The sequence below is a fragment of the Danio rerio genome, chromosome 8 (assembly GCF_049306965.1).
Source record: "Danio rerio strain Tuebingen ecotype United States chromosome 8, GRCz12tu, whole genome shotgun sequence".
Classification (NCBI taxonomy): domain Eukaryota; kingdom Metazoa; phylum Chordata; class Actinopteri; order Cypriniformes; family Danionidae; genus Danio; species Danio rerio.
This window is the reverse complement of record NC_133183.1, coordinates 5,190,447-5,209,599: the sequence shown is the minus strand read 5'-3', so window position 1 is coordinate 5,209,599 and position 19,153 is coordinate 5,190,447. Positions and strand designations below refer to the sequence as shown.

Below are 19,153 nucleotides of genomic sequence, written 5' to 3'. Positions count from 1 at the left end.
GATTTCACCAGAAGACTTGAATATCTCAATCTGTAAAGAATTGATCACTTTAGATGGATTGGGGTGATTCTATAGCAGGAGTGCACAGCATAAAATCTAATAAGCAATCTATTGAATAATAATAAAAAAACTCAAAAATAAATCACTATTAAAGTTTACAAACAGTACAATTTAATATTCCTGAATGCTTTTAAAATCATTATACAGTCACGGGCCACAAAAAACAAATGCAAATTATAAATTATAAAACAAACTCAACGTTGCATATCCTGCGATGGGACTATTGCGAAGGATCACGTTGCGATCGCAATGCTGAAATGAAATATTGTGCAGTCCTACACTATATCAACATGCTTCTACAATGCTTTTTTTTATCTATCTATCTATCTATCTATCTATCTATCTATCTATCTATCTATCTATCTATCTATCTATCTATCTATCTATCATGACCAAACAAGAACTCTCATTGAACTGCCACACATAGCACATTGCAAACATGATTCTACAATGTTGCTTCTTCCATAGTTCTATCTATCTATCTATCTATCTATCTATCTATCTATCTATCTATCTATCTATCTATCTATCTATCTATCTATCTATCTATCTATCTATCTGAATACAAGTTCACCAGATTTGGCTTGAATATCCCTATCTGTAAAGAACTGATCACTTTAGATTGATCGAGATGACTCTATAGTGGGAGTGTATCAGCATAAAATCTATTAAACAATCTACTGAATAATGCAAAAAAAAACTCTTTATTAACAAAAATAATCATTATTAAAGTTTACAGACAGCACAACTTAATACTACTGAATGTCATTATACAGTCACAGGCCTCAAAAACAAATGCAAATGATAAATAAATTGTAAAACACACTCAATGTTGCATATACTGTGATGGGACTATTGCGAGGGATCACGTTGTGATATTAATGCTGAAATGAAATATTGTGCAGTCCTACACTATATCAACATGCTTCTACAATGCTTTTGCCATAGATAGATAGATAGATAGAGACTATCTATCTATCTATCTATCTATCTATCTATCTATCTATCTGACATTTACAAACTCAAATCATATTGTTATTGTTACTCACCCTAAAAGAAACCAGCTGTTGGTCTGTGGATCCACTTTAGAGAGGGCAGGTCCGCGCGAGGGAAGCCCAAGAGAGTTGAGTCGTCCTGGGCAGCCATGAGCTGGGGAACAGGGGTCTGTGGCTGGAGGTTTCTGAAGGAGTCATCCTCCGAGAGTTGTTGAGAAACAGAGGAGTTGTGCGGGAGAGAGAGACGGATCAGATGCACTTGAGTGGGAAGAGAGAGGAGAACTGAGACGAGGAGGGAAGCGAGCTGAATCCTGGAGAAGAATCGTGCTCACCTCTCTCTCTCTTGCTCTCTCTCTACTGCAGAAGCTCTCTATAATCACAGTAATACAAGCAGACTGACTCACTGGTGAAACTCAGCACTCGCGCTCTCTCTCTCTCTCTCTCTCTCTCTCTCTCTCTCTCTCTCTCTCTCTCTCTCTCTCTCTCTCTCTCTCTCACACACACACACACACACACACACACACACACACACACACACACACACACACACACACACACACACACACACACACACACACACACTTTCTCTCCACATTTGACTTCAGTTCAGACATTTTGTGATTACTACTTTTGTATGCCATTATTTTATTTAAAAAATATTTTTCTGTCTGTCTATCAGTTCATCTCTATCCATCCATCCATCCATCCATCTTTGTTACTCTGTCTATCACTTTATCAATCAATCAATCACTTTATCAATTAATCAGTCTGTCTGTCTGTCTAACAGTTTATCTAGCTTTTCAATCAATGCTCTATCACTCTTTTGCTGTCTGTGTCTGTCTGTCTGTCAATCCAATTATAACCGTCACTGCATATGAATCTGTCTGTCTGTCTGTCTGTCTGTCTATCTATCTATCTATCTATCTATCTATCTATCTATCTATCTATCTATCTATCTATCTATCTATCTATCTATCTATCTATCTATCTATCTATCTATATATCTATCTATCTATCTATCTATCTATCTATCTATCTATCTATCTATCATTGTATCCATCCATCCATCCATCAATCCATCCATCCATCATTGTATCCATCCATCCATCCATCCATCCATCAATCCATCCATCCATCATTGTATCCATCCATCCATCCATCCATCCATCCATCCATCCATCCATCTATCATTGTATCCATCCATCCATCAATCATTGTATCCATCCATCCATCCATCCATCCATCCATCATTGTATCCATCCATCCATCTATCATTGTATCCATCCATCCATCATTGTATCCATCCATCCTTCCATCCATCATTGTATCCATCCATCCATCCATCCATCATTGTATCCATCCATCCATCCATCCATCCATCATTGTATCCATCCATCCATCCATCCATCCATCCATCCATCTATCATTGTATCAATCCATCCATCATCATATCCATCCATCCATCTATCTTTCCATTTATCCATCCATCAATCCATCCATCTATCCATCCATCCTTGTATCCATCCATCCATCAATCATTGTATCCATCCATCCATCCATCTATCTATCAATGTATCCATCCATCCATCCATCTATCATTGTATCCATCCATCCATCCATCCATCCATCCATCTATCTATCATTGTATCCATCCATCCATCCATCTATCATTGTATCCATCCATCCATCCATCCATTTATCATTGTATCAATCCATCCATCATTGTATCCATCCATCCATCCATCATTGTATCCATCCATCCATCAATCATTGCATCCATCCATCCATCCATCCATCTATCATTGTATCCATCCATCCATCCATCCATCTATCATTGTATCCATCCATCCATCCATCCATCCATCAATCATTGTATCCATCCATCCATCCATCCATCCATCCATCCATCTATCTTTGTATCCATCCATCCATCTATCATTGTATCCATCCATCGATCCATCCATCCATCCATCCATCCATCCATCTATCATTGTATCCATCCATCCATCCATCCATTTATCATTGTATCAATCCATCCATCATTGTATCCATCCATCCATCCATCATTGTATCCATCCATCCATCAATCATTGCATCCATCCATCCATCCATCTATCTATCATTGTATCCATCCATCCATCTATCATTGTATCCATCCATCCATCCATCCATCCATCCATCCATCTATCATTGTATCCATCCATCCATCCATCCATCCATCCATCTATCATTGTATCCATCCATCCATCCATCCATCAATCATTGTATCCATCCATCCATCCATCCATCCATCTATCTTTGTATCCATCCATCCATCTATCATTGTATCCATCCATCGATCCATCCATCCATCATTGTATCCATCCATCCATCCATCCATCTATCATTGTATCAATCCATCCATCCATCTATCATTGTATCCATCATCTATCATTGCATCCATCCATCCATCCATCCATCCATCTATCATTGTATCCATCCATCCATCCATCCATCTATCATTGTATCAATCCATCCATCCATCTATCATTGTATCCATCATCTATCATTGCATCCATCTATCTATCTATCTATCTATCTATCTATCTATCTATCTATCTATCTATCTATCTATCTATCTATCTATCTATCTATCTATCTATCTATCTATCTATCTATCTATCATTGTATCCATCCATCCATCAATCCATCCATCCATCATTGTATCCATCCATCTATCATTGTATCCATCCATCCATCAATCATTGTATCCATCCATCCATCCATCCATCCATCCCTCCATCTATCATTGTATCCATCCATCCATCCATCCATCCATCCATCTATCATTGTATCCATCCATCCATCCATCCATCCATCATTGTATCCATCCATCCATCCATCCATCATTGTATCCATCCATCCATCCATCATTGTATCCATCCATCCATCCATCCATCTATCTATCAATCCATCCATCCATCCATCCATCCATCCATCCTTGTATCCATCCATCCATCAATCATTGTATCCATCCATCCATCTATCTATCAATGTATCCATCCATCCATCTATCATTGTATTCATCCATCCATCCATCCATCTATCTATCATTGTATCCATCCATCCATCCATCCATCTATCATTGTATCCATCCATCCATCCATCCATCATTGTATCAATCCATCCATCCATCTATCATTGTATCTATCCATCCATCCATCTATCATTGTATCCATCCATCCATCCATCATTGTATCCATCCATCCATCCATCCATCCATCTATCATTGTATCCATCCATCCATCAATCATTGTATTCATCCATCCATCCATCTATCTATCATTGTATCCATCCATCCATCCATCCATCCATCCATCCATCCATCTATCATTGTATCCATCCATCCATCAATCATTGTATTCATCCATCCATCCATCTATCTATCATTGTATCCATCCATCCATCCATCCATCCATCCATCTATCATTGTATCCATCCATCCATCCATCCATCTATCATTGTATCCATCCATCCATCAATCATTGTATTCATCCATCCATCCATCCATCCATCCATCATTGTATCCATCCATCCATCAATCCATCTATCATTGTATCCATCCATCCATCATTGTATCAATCCATCCATCCATCTATCATTGTATCCATCCATCATCCATCCAACCATCCATCCATCCATCCATCTATCTATCCTTTTTTGTTTCTCTGTCTGTTTGTCAGTTCATTTTAAGTGGTGTAATGGATCACAAATCTCATGGTTCAGATCATGTTATGGTTTTTTAGTCATGGATCGAACCATTTTCCGATCATTGTATATAGTCGTATATAGTAATATACCAGAACATACACTTGTTAATTTGTATATTTGCATTCACTATTTGCTTAAAATCTTTTTAAATATATTTGCTATCATTTTTTTTGTCTTGTCTCTGCAATTCTGTTGCACTGTAGAAGCTCTGTCATGAAAACAAACTCCTTGTATGTGTGAACATACCTGGCAGTAAAGATCTTTTGATACTGATTCTGATCATTCGGATCAGCCAAAAAGAGGAGGAGACAAATGCAATTTGCTTTCCATTTATTACAAAAACACTACTGCAAGAAACTTTTGGTGTCAACAACCAACTTAGAACCTGTAATTTTATTACAGTTTTTCTCAGTAGCTTTGGTGCATTTCACACAACACTATTTACATTTGCACAACAGTTAATGGATTTCGCCAAACAATTAGTGCAAACTGCTAAACCTAGTTGATAACCTGCAAAAGCGTGTCACTTGCTCAAAATGGAGAGCTCATTCCTCAAAAGCAACTATTGATGTCAATGAAAGTGTCAGTGTCATCAAGAAGAAAAGTCCTGACACCATTGTTTATGAACAAGATAGTCAAATGGCTTTGTCAGGTTTTCATTATGACAGTTTACTCTGGACATTTGTTCCAATGCAAAAAAGTCAGATTTTGGTGAAACTTCCTGAAAATGCTCAACACAGCACTGTATACTATTAGCACAATCATTTGAAAACTTCAGTAAAGTCAGACATCACTGCATTTATTGAGGTATCTGAGTACAAGACACTGAATGTGTATGTCTTACATTTTTACTGCATTTGCTTGTTGCAATTCACAGCATTGTGCAAAAGAATAAATACACCCTTTTTTTCAACAAACATAAACTTCCTGTGGGTAGAGCTGTGCACAACTGTAAACAATATTGCAGTACATATAGGAACTGAACTTACAACATACACAGGTCTCTAAATCATTCATGAAATTGTTCATTTTGGAAGACATTTTCAGGAAAAAAAATAGATTTACATTCTTTAAAATAAATTTAGCTTGACAGATTTCGACAGCTAGTTCAACATTTGTGTATGTAATGACTCAAGTAATGAAATGAGGACTATTAGTTTTATATGGAGTGACTATTCAGCATTCACAAGTTTAGTTCATTTTGACTGACATGACATAAGCAAATGATAATGTTATAAACAGCAGAGAGTTTTATGAAAGCACTTGATGCATGTCCAAAAGCATTCACAATTTGTTGGAAGGAATGAGAAACTGCTACTATGATCTGCACAAATGACTAACTGTTTTGAGAAATGCATTAACTGCTGTGCAAATGTAAATAGTGTTGTGAGAAATGCACCAAAGCCCCTGAGAAAAACTGTAAAAATAAAATGAAGAAATAATCAGCTGAATAAAAGTAACAAGTAACTTATTCAGTACTGTGAAAAATTCACTGTTACTACTACTGTTGCTAATAACGCTAAATGTAGAAATCTAAAATTATCATTTGTACAACCCATACTTATTTTTAGTCTCATTTTCAAGAGATCCCGATCTTTTAATAATTAATAATGCAGCTTAAACTGAATGTATTGATGCAGGCTAAAAAAGCAGTGACATAAAACACGTTTAATGTAACCCACCAAATTACAAATAACCCACCACAACTACTACAGTCATCATTATACAAGAAAGCCTAAATGCTGTCATACATGTGATTTGAATAACTCCATCCATCCATCTGTCCGTCTATCCATCCATCCATCTATCTATCTATTTATCTATCTATCCTTCCATCCATCCATCCATCACTCCATCCATCTGTCCGTCTATCCATCTATCCATCCATCTATCTATCTATTTATCTATCTATCTATCCTTCCATCCATCCATCCATCTATCTATCCATTCATCTATCCATCCTTCCATCCATCCATCTATATATCTATCCATCCATCTATCTATCTATCCATCTATCTATCTATTTATCTATCTATCTATCCTTTCATCCATCCATCATCTATCCATCCATCCATCCATCCATCCATCCATCTATCTATCTATCTATCTATCTATCTATCTATCTATCTATCTATCTATCTATCTATCTATCTATCTATCTATCTATCTATCTATCTATCCTTCCCTCCATCCGTCTATCTATCTATCTATCTATCTATCTATCTATCTATCTATCTATCTATCTATCTATCTATCCTTCCCTCCATCCGTCTATCTATCTATCTATCTATCTATCTATCTATCTATCTATCTATCTATCTATCTATCTATCTATCTATCTATCTATCTATCTATCTATCTATCTATCTATCTATCTATCCTTCCCTCCATCCATCTATCTATCTATCTATCTATCTATCTATCCATCCATCCATCCATCCATCATCTATCATCTATCCATTCATCTATCCATCCATCCATCTATCTATCCATCCATCCATCCATCCATCCATCCATCCATCCATCCATCCATCCATCCATCCATCCATCCATCCATCTATCTATCTATCTATCTATCTATCTATCTATCTATCTATCTATCTATCCTTCCCTCCATCCATCCATCCATCCATCTATCTATCTATCTATCTATCTATCTATCTATCTATCTATCTATCTATCTATCTATCTATCTATCTATCTATATATCTATCTATCTATCTATCTATCTGTCTATCCTTCCATCCATCCATCCATCCATCCATCCATCTATCATCTATCCATCCATCCATCCATCTATCTATCCATCTATCCATTCATCTATCCATTCTTCCATCTATCCATCCATCTATCTATCTATCTATCTATCTATCTATCTATCTATCTATCTATCTATCTATCTATCTATCTATCTATCTATCTATCTGTCTGTCTGTCTGTCTGTCTGTCTGTCTATCCTTCCATTCATCCATCTCCTCTCCCCCTTAAAAAATAAAATCAGACAAACGAACGCAAGAGTAAATGATCTCACCATTTAAATGAATATTAATTTCTGAACTGCCAGGACATATTAAATGATAGGACAGCAGCATCTCCTCCCTCCCTCCACCAAGCTCAGCCTTTGACAAACTGTAAAGCGACTTCATAAGTTTCTCGTTTCATCCTTCCTGACTTGTGAATAAAGCAGCCTTTCTGCCATTTACAGAGGCGCATCTGGAATATTTTCATTCATGACAAACTCGACTGCGCAAACGAACGTGTTCATTAGCTGCTGTTGGCACTACCATCAGGAAACCTTTCGGTATGAATTCATTCTCATCCAAAAACTCATTAAAGCTGCAGTTGTCCTAGTCGATTTCACATCTAAAGACCGGCACATTTCCTAATGAAAGACTGGCTTATTTTACACCCTCCCATGACTTGTTGACTGAGGAGTGTTCATTAATAGCAAGGGAGGTGTGACATGAATTTCAAAGTTTTGGCATGTGGTGTGATGCTTACTGTCAGCTTTTGCATTATGCTTCAGATAGAGCTGCTAAATAATTCCACTGATAACAGATTGCAAAATAATGTCCCGACTGATCGCTTCATATAAAGACCATCATCAGTGGGCGTGCTGTTAGAAATTTAGATGGTTGTGTAGTATAAACATTATTGTTAGGGGGAAAAAAAGGGACAGAGACACAAAAGCAGCAGCATTTCTCTCTCAAACACAAGCGATGTTACCAGGCAACAGGCTTTTGCTGTTATCCGAGCCAATGACAGATGAGTATTTATAAGGGAAATGGTGGACAGTGAGGGGATAAAAAGTGCCAGCGTGCTTCAAGAATAGACTGTTTGGGTAAGCATTATGTAATTTCCAATTTACCTCGGTGGATGTCAATAATGATGCACAGCATGACTGGAAATACCAAAATGTCATGTGTAGGTATTTAATTAATTCATTTTTTAACATATTACTCACCCGAACTGATGATGGTTTGGCAGTCAGATGGCATGTTGGGATGACAAGCATGGGGTGTGTTGCCAAACGCCTTAGAAGGAATAATAGCCATCAATTACTGCAAAACATAATGCAATTTCTTTTAATTAAATTTTCTAAACAATTTTAACATGCACATTCATTCATTCAGTTTCTTGTCAACTTAGTCCCTTTATTAATCGACACAGCGGAATGAACCGCCAACTTATTCTGCACACACTCATACACTACGGACAATTTAGCCTACCCAATTCACCTGTACCGCATGTCTTTGGACTGTGGGGGAAACCGGAGCACCCGGAGGAAACCCATGCGAACGCAGGGAGAACATGCAAACTCCACACAGAAACGCCAACTGAGCCGAGGCTCAAACCAGCAACCCAGCGATCTTCTTGCTGTGAGGTGACAGCACTACCTACTGCGCCACTGCTTCACCCTTTAACATGCACACAAAAAATAAATTAAAACATAAAGCCGCCTTTCCAGTGCACATGACAAGTAACAGACCGGAAGTCATTCATTTGCAATGGAGAGTAGTCCGGGAGCTGCGTGGAGTTCCGATTATGTCTGTGCGCGTAAAATTCGGATCTGATTTGAGCTGCGGATCTGTTGAAATATTTGATCTCCTGCGACTAGACCGTATGCGACCGGACAGCTCTGCACAAGACGTTTGGCCAGCGGAGAAATTGAAATGGTCGTGCCCAACTGAGTCTGGTTTCTCTCTAGGTTTTTTCCTTCACTTTCGCCAATTGGTGAAGTTTTTTTTTTTCCCTCGCTGATGTCGCCACTGGCTTGCATGGTTCGGGATCGGTAGAGTTACGCATCGATGGATTTGCTCTCCAGTGTTTGGACTCTCAGTAGTAATTAATAAACCACACTGAACTGAACTAAACTAAACTGAACTTAAACACAAAAAACTGAACTACACTAAAGTTTCCCAACACAAATCGATGAATTAACAACAAATTTAAGTGGATTGAATATGAAACAATTAAGTTATCCCAAAAAAAATCTCAAGAATTGGGTTGCTTCAGCTCGTTTCAAATAAGTAGTTTGAACAAGCAGCAAAAGTCTTTTTTGAGTGAATGACAAAAAATAACACACAGCTTATTTGTATATTATCAAGAGTTGTTTTTTTTTAATGCTACATCACACCATAGAGTGCATTTATGGTACAAAAGTAAAAATAAAAAAAGTGAAAGAATTAATAAAGGGATTTTGCTTGCACGGCTCAGGATCGGTAGAGTAACACATCGATGGATTTGCTCTTCAGTGTTTGGACTCTCAGTTGTGATTATTAAACCACACTGAACTGAACTAAACTAAACTGAACTCAAACACTAAAAACTGAACTACACTGTTCCAATTTACTATGATCTTCTATGTGAAGCTGCTTTGACACAATCTACATTGTAAAAGCGCAATACAAATAAAGGTGAACTGAATTGAATTGAAAGTGATGTATTCCAGTGTTGTCTAAGCCAATCTGTGCACGCAAGATGAGAAATAGCAAATTATTTAAATCAGAAATAAAGTATATATTTAAAAAATTCTATTCATAAATAAGTAATAAAAAAACATAATTTTTAAAGTCTCCACATTCCCTCCAAAATTTTAGCGATCTATGAGTTTCTAGTATTCATTCATTCAACCGAGTTGAACGGATGGAGAATGAAGGCTCTTGCTTGTGCACTCCTTTATTTTGAACACTACGTGAATCAGCTTCTCTCCTATGGTGCATGACAAAACAAAAAAAAAATTCTGTGCGACTGCCACAAGAGGGCGTATTCTGACAGTCGTGTCCGAATGTCCTGTGCAGTGGAAAGGCGTCTTAATTGAGTGGACAAGGTGGGGTCTGGTCTGAGCACTCACTCTGGTCCCTGGGGCTCTGCGCTGGTTGGGAAAACTACAAATTGAACCAATTCAAACCATTACAATTGGCTTAATATTGACAATGAAAATTCCGATCCGATTTGAGTTGCGGACCCGTTCAAATAATTGAACTCCTGGGTGTAGACCGTATGCATCCGGCCGACCGGATGTGATGTATTACAGTGTTGTCTAAGCAGTGTTGTCTTTTGGTATTTGTTAAGCAGCAAGCCCGGAGATTGTTGTGTACACTATGATTTTATATAAAATCAACTTTAATGTGTGATAGGAATAAAACGTGATCATAAACGAATGATTTCTCCACTCAAATGAATGGCGGCTTGGACGCGGAAACAGTATTACATACGTCACAAACACGTAACCACTTAACAAGCGGATTGTGCATGACAAAACTAAAAATTCTTTGCGACTGCCAGAAGGGGGCGTATCCCTCACTTTCGGTTCAAGTCAAGTCTACCTCAGAATTTTTTCCAAAAAATGCATCATAATGGGCGTGGAGCTCTGAGATCGGAGGCAGGAGTGGGCGTGGCCAGCAGAGCAGGGGAGAAGGAGGCGAACGAACAACTGTTGTCAGTTAGCTCACAAAATAAGATAAAAACCGTGGGGAGACGCATTATTTTATAGTTTACAAAGTTAAACTTACGCTGTGTTCACACCAGACGCAAATAGACACGTGAACATTTTGAGTTTACTCAATTCTACTAATTTCTACTAAGTTTTACTAAATTCACTTCACAATAAACATGGAATCATGTCATGGGCAGGGCTTCTGTCTGCCCGGTGACTCTAGCTTCAGCGCTAAATGGCTAGCATGGATTTTATTGAGAGAATAGCTGTGCTTTGTGCTTTAAGAAGGCTAAAAACAGAGTATAAATTCGTTTGGCGCCGAGTCTACTAGATACTATCAGAGGTGCACCCAGCTCTGTGATTTCATCAACTCCTCCAGAAACTATTCCCTGGATGACGGAGGCTTTCAGCCGTGCTTCTAACGGAGCCGAGCCCAGTTTGATGAACTGCTGTCCGGTGAATGAAAGAATATTTCCCCTCGGGACACCAACAACTGACGCTACGTCATAATCACGCCTCTACGAGAGAACGGTCCTGATTGGTTAACGAGTTTGTAATTTAGCATTGCAAAATAAACCAAATAAAAAAAAAACGTATAGACGAATAAAGCAAAATTATACTAAAAGCATACATGTACACGCATATATGCATACATCTACACAATCACACACAATATTCTTTACATACTTGCACACACCATACATAATATATACATAAACCTACACAATATACATAAATTGCATAAACTTCACAAACTGTTATATTCATACGCAATTTTAAACAAGCTTTTAAAAAACATCAATTTAGGGGGATTCTTTCACTTTATTTAGGAGACAATTGCAAATTTTTACAGCATAGTGACTAAAAGTGCCACGAGGTCGTATCAGATTTACAGAGTGAAATTCTGAAAGTCTAGCGCTAGAAGAGCGTAGCAAACGGTTTGGATTATATTTTGATAAGCAGTCAGAAAAGTACTATAATTTATTCCTGTTTGGTACAGCATATTATTTACAGTAAATAATTGAAATGAACAGTTCTGCCTCATATGTTTCATTGGCAGTTTTATTGATCTCTAAGATGCGATTGAATTGAATTTAAGTGGCTTCGATATAAAAAAGAACAATTGCAAAAATTAGATGTATTTTTTTTTTTATTGCAAATGCCACATAAATCACCTGCACAACTAACTACAATTTTTCATCTTGTAACAACAGTAAACATGTTTTTTGTGATAAGGTCTGGTTTTGTGGTGGCTCTACTTTAAATTTAAATTAATTAAATACATTTTATTTAAGTGATGAAAGCTTTTGAGATTTCAACAGTAAACAGCTAATGTAAGCTCACTCCTGCTCTGTATAAATGCTTGAAAATTATTTAGTTGAAAATGTTCATTAGAAACTTAAAAGTGATCAAAAAGTAATCAAATGTAATTAGTTACTTTACTTTTATAAAGTAATCGAAAAGTAGTGTAACTTATTACATTTTAAATAGAGTAATTTGTAATCTGTACTCTATTACATTTCCTTCCCAACACTGTTTATAGTTTGCAAATACATTTCAGAAATTATATTATTTAGGGGAAAGTCAGAATGTGCCAATATAAAACCAACTTTATATGATATATGAACATAACATGGAGGCATTTGAAGTGTTGAAGCTCTAATGCAAACGTCTTCACTGGTTAAATGCAGCTAATACTGTGATATGTAGTATTAATGTGAGCGGTGGTGGAGTGAAAACTCTTGAGGAGAGAAAGGGAGAGAAAAAGATCACCTGCTGATTAATTGCTGTCTGAAGTAGTTTTGCGTGGGATGGATGGAGCCTTCAAACATCTCTCAAAGCTTTAGAAAACATTGCGCGATGGAAACGTGCTTTAGGGCTTTGTTTGCCATTTCTGAAACATGCCGTGTCCATTCAACATTCCTTAATATTTAACAAGAACAAGTCTGAAGCTGTAGTGTTTACATGGAGAATACCTTCAAACGGCATACAGGAGGCTTAATATAGCGAACTAACATCACATAACCAATTAAATCAGAGCATTATGACTAATGGTTGAATAAAAATTTATTTGATTGGCTAAGAGAAGTTTAAAGTGCTAATACATTGCCTTCTACCTTTACTTCACTTCAGGATGTACACAATGGGTGGCGACAAATGAACAGTAGAGTGAGTCATTTAGGGAATCGAAATCAGTTCTTTTAAGCGAGTCATTGAATCATTCCTTTTACGAACACTGATTCATTCAATAAAACAATGAATGTCTCTGTTTTGTCGAAATAAAACTGCATAATTGAAGATGCTAATTGTTTGTTTTTAATAATATATTTGTGAAAATCAGTGTTTTTGACTACATTTATTGATTCAAAGATTAAACATCAGGTAGATAAATGAGCCGTTGAATCTTCTTTTCAATCAGTTCATTAAGAAATGTGTGTTTGCTTGTTTTGTTATGTTTAATACTGAAGTATAATATCTTATAGAGGGGTGACACAGTGGCTCAATGGTTTGCTCTGTAGCCTCACAGCAAGAAGGTCGCTGGTTTAAGTCACAGCTGGGCCAGTTGGCATTTCTATGTGGAGTTTGCATGTTCTCCCCGTGTTGGTGTGGATTGCGCCACCATGCTGCCCTGAAGGAATATCTTACTGACCAATGATCGTTAGTTTGTTTTATGTTTATTTTTATTGTCATTGATTGGATTTAAATATTTATATCAAAAATGACTCATTAGTCGGCACCAATAACCTAGTGGTTAGTGTGTCAACACATAGCACGCAGGTGCTCGCTGCGACCCGAGTTCGATTCCCAGCTCGAGGTCCTTTGACGATCCTTCCCCTATCTCTGCTCCCAACACTTTCCGGTTTGTAAATTTCCACTGTCCTATCTATAAATGTTAAAACCCATATAAAGTTATTGTATAAAATTAATAATAATAATTTAAAAAAATAGACTCATTCATTCCACATATATAATGTTTCTTGAGTAAGTAATTAGATCAGAACATTTCAGGAACAAAATAAGTAACTAAATTTAATTAATATAATTTTTTGTTTTATTAAATTGCCCATTTAATAGATTTACTGTACACTAACAGTTTTCTGACTATAAATAAGAGACCATGCAGTATAGTAAATAGATTTCTGCTAAAAAAAAAGGGGGGGGGGGGGGGTTAATTTCGTCTTTTTTAAGTGGTTTACCATCTGTTTGTTTATGCTGAGGGTAATCACATTGCATTACAGCATGAAGGTTGTTGGTTCGAGTCCTGGCTGGGTCAGTTGGCATTTGTGTGTGGAGTTTGCATGTTCTCCCCGTGCTCCAGTTTCCCCCACAGTCCAAACACATGCACCATAGATAAATTGGATGAACTAAATTGTCCATAGTGTGTATGGGTGTTTCCCAGTTCTGGGTTGTGGCTGGAAGCATAAAAAACATATATTGGAATACTTGGCGGTTCATTTCGCTGTGGTGACCTTTGATTAATAAAGGAACTAAGCCGAAGGAAAATGAATAAATTTATGTTGAGAGAAAAGCTAGAACTACAGTACATAAAACCAGCTCAGCTACGACCCACTTCAAGCAGTTAAAATCAGCAATAAATTATTATCATTATGCTGAGCTTTATAATATCATAAATTATGTTTATTTGGTTCTGCCTGACTATAAGCTAACACAAAAAAAAACCTTAGGGAAATAATAATGAGACAAAAAATATCAGTGTTTTCAACAGCATTTCAAGAGTGCACACTTAGCTGATGATTGGTAATAAGGCTAGTTTGACATGCTGTCCCGGAAGAGAGTCCTGAGCTCATAAGATCCTCCAGCCCGGGGCTCCCTCTCTTTTGCAGGGCGAGAGGGGAGTTTGAGCTCAGGTAGATCTCGAGAACCCCCCTCATTCATTTATTCATTTCAACAGATGTTTTCCATTTTCCATATCCATCGTAATGTTTCTTGAGCATGTCATAAGGCATTTCAGGAACTAAATTCATTTATTCATTCATTTTCCTTTGGCTTAGACCTTTATTTATCAAGGGTCGCCACAGTGGAATGAACCACCAACTTATCCAGCATATGTTCTACGCAGTGGATGCCCTTCCCAGTACTAGGAAACAACCATCCACACTCTCACATTCACCCTCATACACCACGGCCAATTTTAGTTCATTGACTCACCTATAGCACATGTGTTTGGACTGTGGGGGAAACCGGAGCACCTGGAGGAAACCCACACCAACTGGCCCAGCTGAGACTCAAACCATCAACCTTCTGGCTGTGAGATGACAGTGCTAACCACTAAGCCACCATGTTGCCATAGGTATTAAATAAGTAACTCAATTTGCTTAATATCATATTATTTGGATCGTTATTTTTATTATCTTAAATAACCCACAGCCCAATACTGGGAAACACCCATACACAGTCATTCACACACACACTCACATATTACGGCTAATTTTAGTTCATCAATTCATCTATAGCACAGGTGTTTGGACTGTGGGGGAAACCGGAGCATATGGAGGAAACCAACACCAACTGGCCCAGCTGAGAGTCAAACCAGCAACCTTCTTGCTGTGAGACAAACGTGCTAACCACTAAGCCACCATGTTGTCATAGGTATTAAATAAGTAACGCAATTTGCTTAACATCATATTATTTGGATAATTATTTTTATTATCTTAAATAACCCACAACCCAATTCTGGGAAACACCCATACACAGTCATCCACACACACACACACCCACACTATACACCCAATTTAAGTTCATCAATTTCCCTATGGTGCATGTGTTTGGACTGTGAGGGAAACTGGAGGAAACCCACGCCAACACTGGGAGAACATGCAAACTCCACATAGAAATGCCAACTGACCCTTGACAGGACTCGAACCAGCAACCTTCTTGCTGTGAGGTGACTGTGCTAACCACTATGCCACCGTATTGCCCTAGCAACTAAATAAGTAAGTCCATTTACTTAATTTTATTATCCTTAATAAAAATTACCAATAAAAAATTATCTTTATTTAGTTCTGCCTGAACAGACTGTAGGAAAATAATCAGACGAAGGAGAGCGCCCCCCAAAGGATGAAGACGAAACTGCATAGACAATACTTACGTAAGTTCTCACTTCTTAAAACATCTGTAAAAGTGTGATTGTGTAACAGCATTGAGAGTCTATGTGTGTTTTTCTTCTTCTTCGCTCTGGTAGAAGAGCTGTGGGGTAGTCACTAGTTAAGAACTGTGACTCAGAGCATTATATAAACGCTTAATGTATTCACACAAATGCATCATAAATCAATCAGACCGGAATAATCATCATCATCGAGAGCTCTTATCCTCCAGAGTTTACAAAAGCAGCAGAAAACAGGCGATAAAATCACTTTAAACTCAAACTTGGGATGCAAATTGGACCACGTTTAAAAGGTATAACGATAGGGATCTGCAGGTGTTTTAATAGTAAATGCATGTGTAATGATAATGCGTTCAGATGATGTTGTTTTAGTTTATGCCGCCAGTACTGATGCATATTTTAGGCGATGTATTAATGATTCCATTTGGCGTAATTAATAAATGCATCGTTCTTACACTGTGTAAAGCTTACAAGACAAATGAGTTTATTAAGTGCACTTATTTGCCAGCAGATGGCAGCATTGCTCTTCATGTCTGAGTTTTAGATTCGTGCTGTTGCGAGATATGTCCAGCTGCAGAACCGCAGAACCACACACACATTTCAGGCACACACAATCTTTTTTATTTTATTACAGTTTTTCTCGATTGCTTGGATGCCGTTGTCAACTGAAACTCCACCTTTTCAAAACAGTTAACACACAGACCTAAACAGCAGTACTCATGGTCAAAATGACACATTATGCTTGCAAAAGGCACATATCGTGTCAAAACATTTAAAATATGCAACAAAAGCTAGTTTTACCTTCAAACAACACAACTTGCAAACAGGTATATGAGCTCTTTCAATTAATCACTGCACAATGGACAACAAAATACAAAATGCAGAAGTCAGTGCACCACCATTGCTTGTCATTGTAGCCTATTGCCAATGCCATTTGTTGTCTTTCTATTTGGGCTGTCAAATTTACCTTTTTGCAAAGAATTGGATCCAGAATAAGAAATGCTTTGATTAAATTGATTAAATATGTCCTATACTTCCAAAACATGTCTTCATTTTATTTTGTTTTTATTGCTAAATTTTGGTTTAAAAACAATATATTGCTTACTATAAACTACTACAGTATTTAATGTGGGAAATTATTAATTAAAAGGTTATTGAAAAATTATGCAAAAACTCTTGAGTAAAATATTAATATAGTGTTATACATGTATGTAAAAAGATTTTATTACATGTAAAATGTATTATTGCCTATATTAACTTGCTATTATTTCCTTCATTATAAATGAATCCATTATATAAATTAAACCTGTCCAATTTAGATCTTTCAGCAAGGCCAGGAAACGAGTATCTGCTATTTTGAATCTGTCAGATAATAATGACTGATCAGCTATGATGACTGATAGAAAACTCTTCAGTCTATTATATTGAATAGCAATCGCAAACAATGCTCCCCATTCGCCCATCTCGATCGCAATATTTGTGAAATAAAGTAAACACTATTGTTTATTGTGTACAATCTTTATTAACCATACATATCAAAATATATTGATGTCCAAGAAGATGTTAAGAACATTAACATCCGTGGTAACCATATATGGTTTGCCTAGATTGTGTGTGCCAGATTGTATGTGTGCCTAAAATGTGTGTGGTTCTGCGGGCCTGCAGCTGAATATTATTGGCTGTTGCGAACAGGAGACTTTAGTTCTGTTTACTACATGGCATGCATACTATACATACAGTAGTGTACTTAAAAACAGATACAAGTAATTTAGGAGCAACGCCTTAATGCGCAATTTAGGTTTATATCACTCATTCATTCATTTTCATTCTACTTAGTCTTTTTTTCATCAAGGGTTGCCACAGTGGAATGAACCGACAATTTATCTAGCATGTTTACACATCAGATACCCTTTAAGCTGCAACCCAGTATATAGAAAACACCCATACACACCCATTCACGCACACACTCATACACTATGGCGAATTTAGTGTCTTCAATTCGCCTATAGCGCATGTGTTTGGACTGTGGGGGAAACTGGAGCACCCGGAGGAAACCCACGCAACACAAGAAGAACATGCAAACTCCACATGGAAATAAAATCTGACCCAGCCAGGACTCGAATCAGTGACCTTCTTGCTGTGAGGCTATTTTTTGAAGGCCTTTCGATAATAATTCAAGAAAAAAATACTGACTTGGATTGATTTATAATTTGATTAATTTTAAGTGTTTTTTAAATTAAATGTATTAACTTTTATTTAAGATTTTAATATTTAATACTGATCTAAATAATTTTAATATAGACCATTATTTATTGGAATATATTTGAAATTAGTGTGGGTGGCACGGTGGTTCAGTGGTTAGCACTGTCCCCTGAGCCAAGCTGGGCCAGTTGGCATTTTCCGTGTGTAGTTTGCATGTTTTCCCCGTAGTCCGGTTTCCCCCGCAGTCCAAAAGACATGCAGTATAGGTGAATTTAGTAAACAAAACTGGCTGTGGTGTGTGTGTGAATGCAAGAGTGTATGGGTTGGGTTGGGTTGGGTTTTGGCTGCAAGGGCCTCCACAGTGTAAAACATTTGCTGGAATAGTTGGCGGTTCATTCCACTTAGGCAACCCCTAATAATCAGGAACTAAGCCGAAAGAAAATTAATTAATTAATGAAATTAATGAAATTAGTGTGTGTGTTTGTGTGTAACATTATTATTAATTTTATTATTAGTTTTATCATTGTTTATCTCATTAAGGTACAATGTTAATATTTAATACTGAATCCTACACTTTCAATA

The 19,153-nt window shown here is 37.1% G+C and overlaps 2 protein-coding genes across 16 annotated transcripts in view; both read right to left on the bottom strand.

Annotated features, from left to right (window-relative positions):
- Positions 1 to 1,414, bottom strand: part of citb (citron rho-interacting serine/threonine kinase b) — a 135,385-nt gene extending 133,971 nt beyond the window's left edge. For all 15 annotated transcript variants that reach the window (XM_068223090.2, XM_068223087.2, XM_073910033.1 and 12 more), the window contains exon 1: positions 1,110 to 1,414. The gene's annotated coding sequence lies outside the window, so the exon portion shown is untranslated. The remainder of the gene's footprint in view (positions 1 to 1,109) is intronic.
- gcn1 (GCN1 activator of EIF2AK4) overlaps positions 1 to 19,153 on the bottom strand; it is a 779,792-nt gene that overhangs the window by 498,479 nt on the left and 262,160 nt on the right. The window lies entirely within an intron of this gene.